The 7,753-nt window shown below is 39.6% G+C and overlaps 1 pseudogene; it reads left to right on the top strand.

Annotated features, from left to right (window-relative positions):
- Positions 1-1,924: 1,924 nt before the first annotated feature.
- LOC147454995 (uncharacterized) lies at positions 1,925-5,078 on the top strand (annotated as a pseudogene).
- The last annotated feature ends 2,675 nt before the right edge of the window (positions 5,079-7,753 follow it).

Here is a 7,753-nt window from a genome sequence, read left to right as displayed (position 1 = left end):
CTGCTTGTGCCTTCTTGCATACGCATACACATCAGTCAGACAAACCTCCCATACGACCAGTACACTGGTGATCAGCTGAGGTAGTAGGACAACAATGGGGAACTCCAACTCTCCAAGCCCGACAAGCTAAAAACATTGAACTGCAACCTCTTCTTGGTTTGGGAAATATGCGAGGACTGGCCCTTCCTGATGGAAAAACGCCAGCAAGGAAAAACACTGACAAGAGGGAAAACGTTGGCAAGAACTCCCTGTAATTTTCCTCGTACAAAGATGTCTGTAGTAGAGGGTATGTCGTGGCGGGAAAACAAGGCAAGCATCATTTGGGTTTGTGATTTCATAAGCCTTGGGAGTGGAACAGCTGTCTTTCTCTCACCATTCCTCTCTTCCTCCCACCATTCCTCATGCTCAGCTAAAGCTTGCAAATCTTTGACAACCGCCGCACCGGCCACGTTAAATTTGTGGTGACTGCTTGTGCCTTCTTGCACACGCATATGCATGAGTCGGAGAAACCTCCCATACGATCAGTCACTGGTGATCAACTGAGGTAGTACGACAACAATTTACTCCAACTCTCCAAGCACGGCAAGCTGAAAATGTTCATGGTGGCTGATCTGATGCCCAACCTGAGGCAAAAACGCAAGCTCTTCTTGGTCTAGGAAATACGCAAGGGTTGGCCCTACCTGATGGGAAAACATCATCACAGGAAAACGTTGACAAGAGGGAAAACACTGGCAAGAACTCTCTGTAACGCGCCCTGTACAAAGATGTGTGCAGTAGAGGGTATGCAACCTAACAAACATAGGCCAAGTTCTACGGTTTTCCATCTTATGTTGTGTTTTCCGTTGTGGGACGTTTTTTTAAATAGTCATGGCGGGCAAACAAGGAAATTATCATTCGGGATCTTGAATTTAGAAGCGTTGGGAGTGGAGCAGTTGTCTTCCTTTCACCATTCCTCATGCTCCGCTAGTGAGGTGGATGGATTGTATCTTCCCAATCCTGGGAAGACATCAAAGCTGCAATAATGGGACGTTATTTACCACTTGCCTATAAAACCTTGAGGATGAATGAATTCTTTTCACTTCGATAGCTGACTTCATCTGTCAAAGAGTATTATGCAAAGTTTGTCACTCGTCGGAGATATGCTCCTAAGATGACCTTGGAACAATAGGTGGCGAGGTTCTGCCAAGGGCTAATCGACCCTTTGAATACTCAGTTGGAATCTCTCAGGCTGACAACACTACAGGATGCCTTGTTGAGGGCCAAACCTCTAGCTCTTGAAGTACAAAAGGTTAATCAGAAGAGGAGGAATCATTGGGCAAAAAAGGCAAGGACAACTACTTGGAATAATAGACCAGCCAATCAGGCATATGACCAGCGGAGCATGAGGAATGGTGAGGTGGATGGATTGTCTAGTGATATACAAGATCTCAGACTCTTATTAATTGATATTGCCACCTTTTTTTCAACTATACTCGGGATCATGGTTGGACAAACAAGGCAATTGAGGTTGCAAGGACCTTGTTTTCATCTTGGAGAGTCAGGTCTGAAGAGGCTTTTGGTGCTAATTCATCACCACTTGAGCATGTGGCAGGTACTATCATATCTCAACTTCGCTTTACGTAACAACGTCCAGAAGAGGGTTTTAGCAATTGCAAATCTAACAATGTCTTCTTCTTTTGAAGGGAGTGGAGAAATACTAGATGATATTGTTCGACATGGAAATCATGATGTTATATGGTGCTTTCTCTATGAGCGACTTGTCTCCACCTATGTGAATATAAATTCAAACAATAAAGAGAATGAGATTTCTTTCACTAACTTTCATAGGAGAAGACTTCTCACATGGATCTTAGCACAAATTCATAAAGATAAGGATGGCCTTTTTCCTCACCAAAGGTTGTACCAAGAGCTTCACTTCGCTCTCATGGCACCCACAGGATATGTTATTGACTCTTTAGTGTAGTATGAATGCCAAGCATGGCATAAACATGGAATACTCAAAGTGTCATCTGTCTTGAAGGCAAAGGATTTGTGGAATGCTCTCTTATTAAATGAAACTGACTATCCATGTGGTAGTTCTGTTTTTGATAAAGGGATCATCATAGGTCCTAAAAGGAAAAAATGGAGGGAGCTTTCTCAAGTGGAACAGAGATTCTTGAGCCAAAGACAGTGTAGATCCACACATGTTCAAGAACACAACAAAATTTGGTATAGCGGAGAAGTCTTCAAAGTTGGTGATACGGTTGTTGTGAAATCAGATAACTATGTTCGTGGCTCATTCTCTGCTGGTGAGTGGAAATCACGCATTAAATACTTTTTCTCTGCACAATGTGGTACAAATCTCATGCTTTTCTTTGCTGCGGATTACTACAAACAATCGATCTTGGTGGAAGAAGAAAACGAAAGGTTGAATGTGGAGCCAATCATTGGAATGAGTGTACTGCAACAAACTCCCATGCCTTTCACTTGGGACTGCATAAGAGAAGTCAGCTCTTTACTTCATAAGTTTATTCCATGGAGCTTTCAAAACTCCATCATTGCTTATGAGATTAAAGATCTCTCTGTGCGTAAGCGTCTACTTACTGTGGGGGCTGTGGGATGTGTACCTCCATGGGTGGAAGAAATGGATATTGTTCAAATTAAACAATGTGATGATCGTGACTTTTCTAGTCATATGTTTGTATATGCTGTTGTTCGAGAGGTGGATGTGGAAAAAAGAAAGGTGCGATTCACAAGGCTTCTCCAAATGCAAAGTAGCGCGCAACTTTGGAAGGCAGGAGTCGAAGATCCTAATTGGCAAGATATATCCCTTTGTGTCACAATAGTTTCTGGTTGGGAGGTTCTCAAAAAAAAGAAAACAATGAAAGACAATAATATTATGCTTTTGCCATGCATGTGGCAAGTTTTTTTGTAACACGTGAGATTTTGGAATCATCTTTGATAGTTATGTCCTTGATAGATAGTGTCATTTACAATCATGATGTAACTATAATCATTGTTCTAAACTTTTAGGTCTTTTCTTTTCAGCATCTTGAGGAATAATTTGTTAGCTCTCTTTAAGAAAATCCAATTGTAATCTTTACGTATTTTTTACATCTTAATGGTTTATAACTTCATTTGTCATAGTGCTCGATGGCACAAAATGGTCGCCCAGCCCCATCATACGCTGATATCTTTTGTCCACCTGAGCCCAAATTGAGAGATCCAAACAGGCTTTATGGAAAAAAGCTTTTAGAGGTGTACTACAATCAGGATCATTATCCTGCGTTTCTACAAAATTATAGAGATGTAAGAAAGTGGTTCAAAGATTACCCTTTTGTGAGTGATTTGCGTCATAACCTTGAAGAGCAAGAGAAGATTAAAGCATTGATCGAAGGAAACAAAGGAAAACTTGCAAAGTTTGAATTTAAAGATGCAGCTTACACTTGGGCATCAGAGGATATCTATCAATTTGTCATTAGCTATGCACAGACGCAAAGGAAGTACGACAAGAAAAAAATCTCAAAACCTGTAAGTATTACTCTTTCCAACTCTTTGGTTGAATTATTATATATTTCATTATGTTTGATGATTTTTATGCTTGTTGAAAGGTATGTCTTGCTTCTAATACTTCACAAGGAGAACATGATCCTAAGAAAGGAAATCTAGATCTGAATGTGGCGATTGTAGAAGAAGAAAGCCACAATGGGAGTGGACACGAGAATACTCCTACAACCATGGTAACATGCACTTTACTTATGTTTGATTCTTATGGCTAGTATCATTTTATTCTTTGAATGTTTGATCATGTAATACTTAAATCAACTTAGTTTGTCTACTTATTGTTTACTAAAAAATCTAGAGAGAAGAATTATATCTGCTTTGGAAGGAGACTCAGAAGATCGATGCTCCAAACGATGATGAGGTATTAGAAGATTAACGCAATGACTTGGATATGTTCAACATGTTATACTCTTTAATGTTTTTTCTTTCTTCTTTTAGAATTTGGAAAACTTGGATATTGAGCTCGAAAATAGTGTAGAGCATCAATCTTTAAAACGAGTGAGAGCTATGCCCCAATCTCCTAGGACGGGAGAGACATCACAGGTGATTTCTATTTTTTGGCTTTAAAGCATGGTTCATAACTTGATATGTTCTAAGAGGTTTTTTTTGTGTTGTTATAGTTGGTTTCCAAACCTACGAGTGCGTCTTTGCAAGTGCCTCAACAAGATGGTGAAAGTATACGCAAAAGCAATAGAGAACGGAAGGTAGGTTTTTCAAAGTATTGAACAAATCACTCATGAAGATATCTTTAAGTCATATACTAGTCATAATCTCAAGTATACCACTAGCTATAGTTCTCTCTCCACTCATTCACTTATGTAGTCTCTCTCTCTCTCTCCCCTATATACGTACACTCATTCTTATCGATACATTTTGTTGTTTTATTATGTTTATATTTGTTATGTTTTTCTAGATGAGTGAGAAGCTTCGTAACTCCACGACTTGTAAAAAGCCAAGGCTCTTATTAAAGAAAAAGAGGAGACAGGTATTTTAATATAGAGAATTTAGTTAATGTTCTACTTTAATATGTACTTGTAATTTATACATCTTTTTGTTCTAGGATATTGGTAACATCAATGATGATAGTATTATGGCTTTTGTTGACAGTGTCAATGGCAACGGTTCTTCTTGTTTATCAGATGACACAATCCATGATAAAGTAAGTTTTTATCGTTTCATCAGCATTCATTTTTCCTATTACGAAAATAGTCTTTGGATATTTGATGTGTTGAAGCTTTGACTAACGAACATATTTTGTGCAGGTATCCCTCCTTCTAACTGTTGAAGAGAAAGAGACGATCCTCTTAAAGTATTTTGATCTTCAAACAATAGAGGATATGTACTTAGTTTTGAAAGCTAGTTTTTTCAAAATTAGGAAGGAGGAGACTACATTTAGAGACAACAAGAGGATACTCACATTGGATGAGATGAGAGAGAGCTTAGTGGAGTGGTTGCTTTCTACACAGAGAGTGCTTTTGAGAAGACAACTTGGTCACGATTTGACATTTGATGAAGTGGACATTGTGTCTTTTTAAACAATTCAACGTAAGTTTTTCTTTTCTAGATTTCGTTAAATTATGAAAAAATGATGTGATTGTGAACTGCAATTGATTGGAATTAAGAAGTCTTCTTACGGTGTTTTTGTTTATGTAATATTTAATTTTCTTCTTCATAAAATATGCTTTCTAGCTCTTAAGTATTCAAAATCATTAAGAGAATTCTCCATATTATTTACTAGTAGATAAAACAGGGTTGGAATTAGCAAATTAAAAATGCTACATTTATTGTTAGTCTAATAAGGTTATTTTCTCAAGTGCCATATTTACTACGTAAGAAGTGTTTTCCTATATGGACAATATTTTCTACATAGTAAAATGGTATGGGTGTCGGCTTGACGTCCGATTTTTCTATATAGAAAATAATTTTCTACATAGAGAATTATTTCTATATAGGAAGATGTGGAGAGGAAAATTTCCTATATAGACTACCTAGTAAATGTTCCATTTTTCCTAGTTTGCACTTTTCCTACTTACGTTCATTTCTACCTAGTAAATAATATGGAGAATTCTCTCTTTTTACTATCTAGGAACATGTTTGAAAGTCCTTGTGAGTGATCTTGCTATGCAACAAGGAGTACTCAGGTTCATGCAACTTGCGACCTGGCGCTCTCAATCAAGCACTGCAGAGTCCCCCATGATAAGGCCGAGATGCTCCACGCAGCAAGTACTCCCCGCCTCAAAGATGGATCGAGAATTGTCCTTGTGTGTCTATGTGTAATGGAATTCACGGAACGGATCTCTCTCCCTCACATCCTTGCAAGTAGCTCGATCGACTTCATATGCGTCAATGGCTGGTTTTCTCACAAGGAAGTGCCCATGAATAAATAATTTGTGAGGCTAGTTGGTCGCCTTGCACACGCAGCTTGAAGGAAGGGGAAGACGGGGGTGGGGCATAGTGGGGGTCAGGAGGGAGACAAGGAGATGCAGGATGACGACTCATGAGCATGGAGGACAACGAGCATGAATGTGCAAATCGATCAGCATGCACTGGCATGGCTCTTGCGTGGAGGCTCCAAATTCCCACCACAAAGTTAAGACAACCATCATGATTCATCACCCTCCACTCCAGCTACTTTTCATTCTACATCCTAGAAAGCATCACCCACTGGGCCACCACTAAATCTTTTCTTTATCATAAATCAAATAAAATTGAGTAAGACCTCAACCCTGGGTAGACAAAAAATTGTCCATTTTTTACAAACTACATCCCTTTTTGAGCATTGGTTCCCACTACCACCTGGAATTGTAAACAATAAAATCAATTGGTTACTTTGATTGTGCAACCGGCTCAAGGCTTGAGACACACTTTTCCAGAACACTGATTCTCTCTCTAGATTTATTGGCCGCAAGCATTTATAGGATAGTATGTATCCGTGCATAGTATCCTATCCCATCATACTTAGTAATTAGTGCCCACTATCTTATTCATTTATCAAAAAATTGTGCATTTACAAATCAAAAGAATCCCATCGTTCTACATAATGGTGGCAAAACAAAAATCCACTTTTTTTTCGGAAAATTACCAAAATACCCCTCTAATTTGTGGAAATTCCCAATATACCCTTCAAATTTCAAAAATTCCCAAAATATCAATACGGTACTGGTATTTTTGGGAATTTTTGAAATTTGAAGAGTATATTGAGAATCTCCACAAATCAGAGGGCTATTTTGGTAATTTTCTCTTTTTTGGTATTTTTCAACAGTGAAAAGGAAACCCATCTCTATAGCCTTTGCCTTTGGGCAGGCCAAAAAAACAAGGAGAAAAAAGTGATGAAATCACGAGGCTTGCAAAATGACAATTAGGAGATGTACATAATTAAAACAAGACAGAGAGATAGAGAGTGGGGCCTTGTCGACCTGGTGCCCTTCTGAGTGTGCGACTACTCGATCACTGAGGGCTGCTGTGCTAGCTTATGCGAGCTATTGGCATATGATACTCCGAGCGACAAACCATTGAGAGAGGGCACTACTGAGTAACTGAGGGAAAACTACACAAAGTAACTTTGGTGAGAAGGCCAAAAATGAGGAGGACGCTTTCAAGATAGCTAAGCGCCGCTAGGGGTTGAAGGGGCCTTACATGAGAGAATGACGTGAGAGACGGTGAGAACTAGATGATAGGGAATGAAAAGGATGGCAGGAAGAGCAAGCAATATCAGTTTGCAGACCAAGATAGGGTTGGCAGGAAGAGCAAGCAATATCAGTTTGCAGACCGAGACAGGGTTGGCAAGGTAGCAAGTGGGGTGCTACAAAGGAGGATAAGGAAGGCAGTCCATCAAAGCCAGCAATCGTGGAATAGGTGGCCCAAGGGGTGGGATATCATCGAGCAATTGTTGTAGCTCTTCCAATAGTGGACGAAGATACACATCCATATTCCCCACTTTATATCGCCCTGGCACAATCAAGCTTAGCCATAGGTGCCCCTTCTTCGTAGTCAACCACGGGGGAATGTTGTAGTTGACGAGGACTTCATTCTGAGGACTCTCTCGTGGAGAGTGACTCATTTTGATGGTGATTTCTTCCCTGCCCAGAAAACTGTTGCGCCATCCTCTCTGTACAACATGCCATCATCATCCCTCTTGATAGTGATTTTCCCTTTTGAAGCTAGCCTCCTCCATCCCATTGTCTCCTTTATGCTCTCTGCATCATCCCTC

This window comes from Adiantum capillus-veneris, chromosome 7 (genome assembly GCF_014529385.1).
Source record: "Adiantum capillus-veneris isolate H3 chromosome 7, ASM1452938v2, whole genome shotgun sequence".
NCBI lineage: Eukaryota > Viridiplantae > Streptophyta > Polypodiopsida > Polypodiales > Pteridaceae > Adiantum > Adiantum capillus-veneris.
The sequence above is the reverse complement of the archived record's forward strand: the minus strand, read 5'-3'. Positions and strand labels throughout refer to the sequence as shown.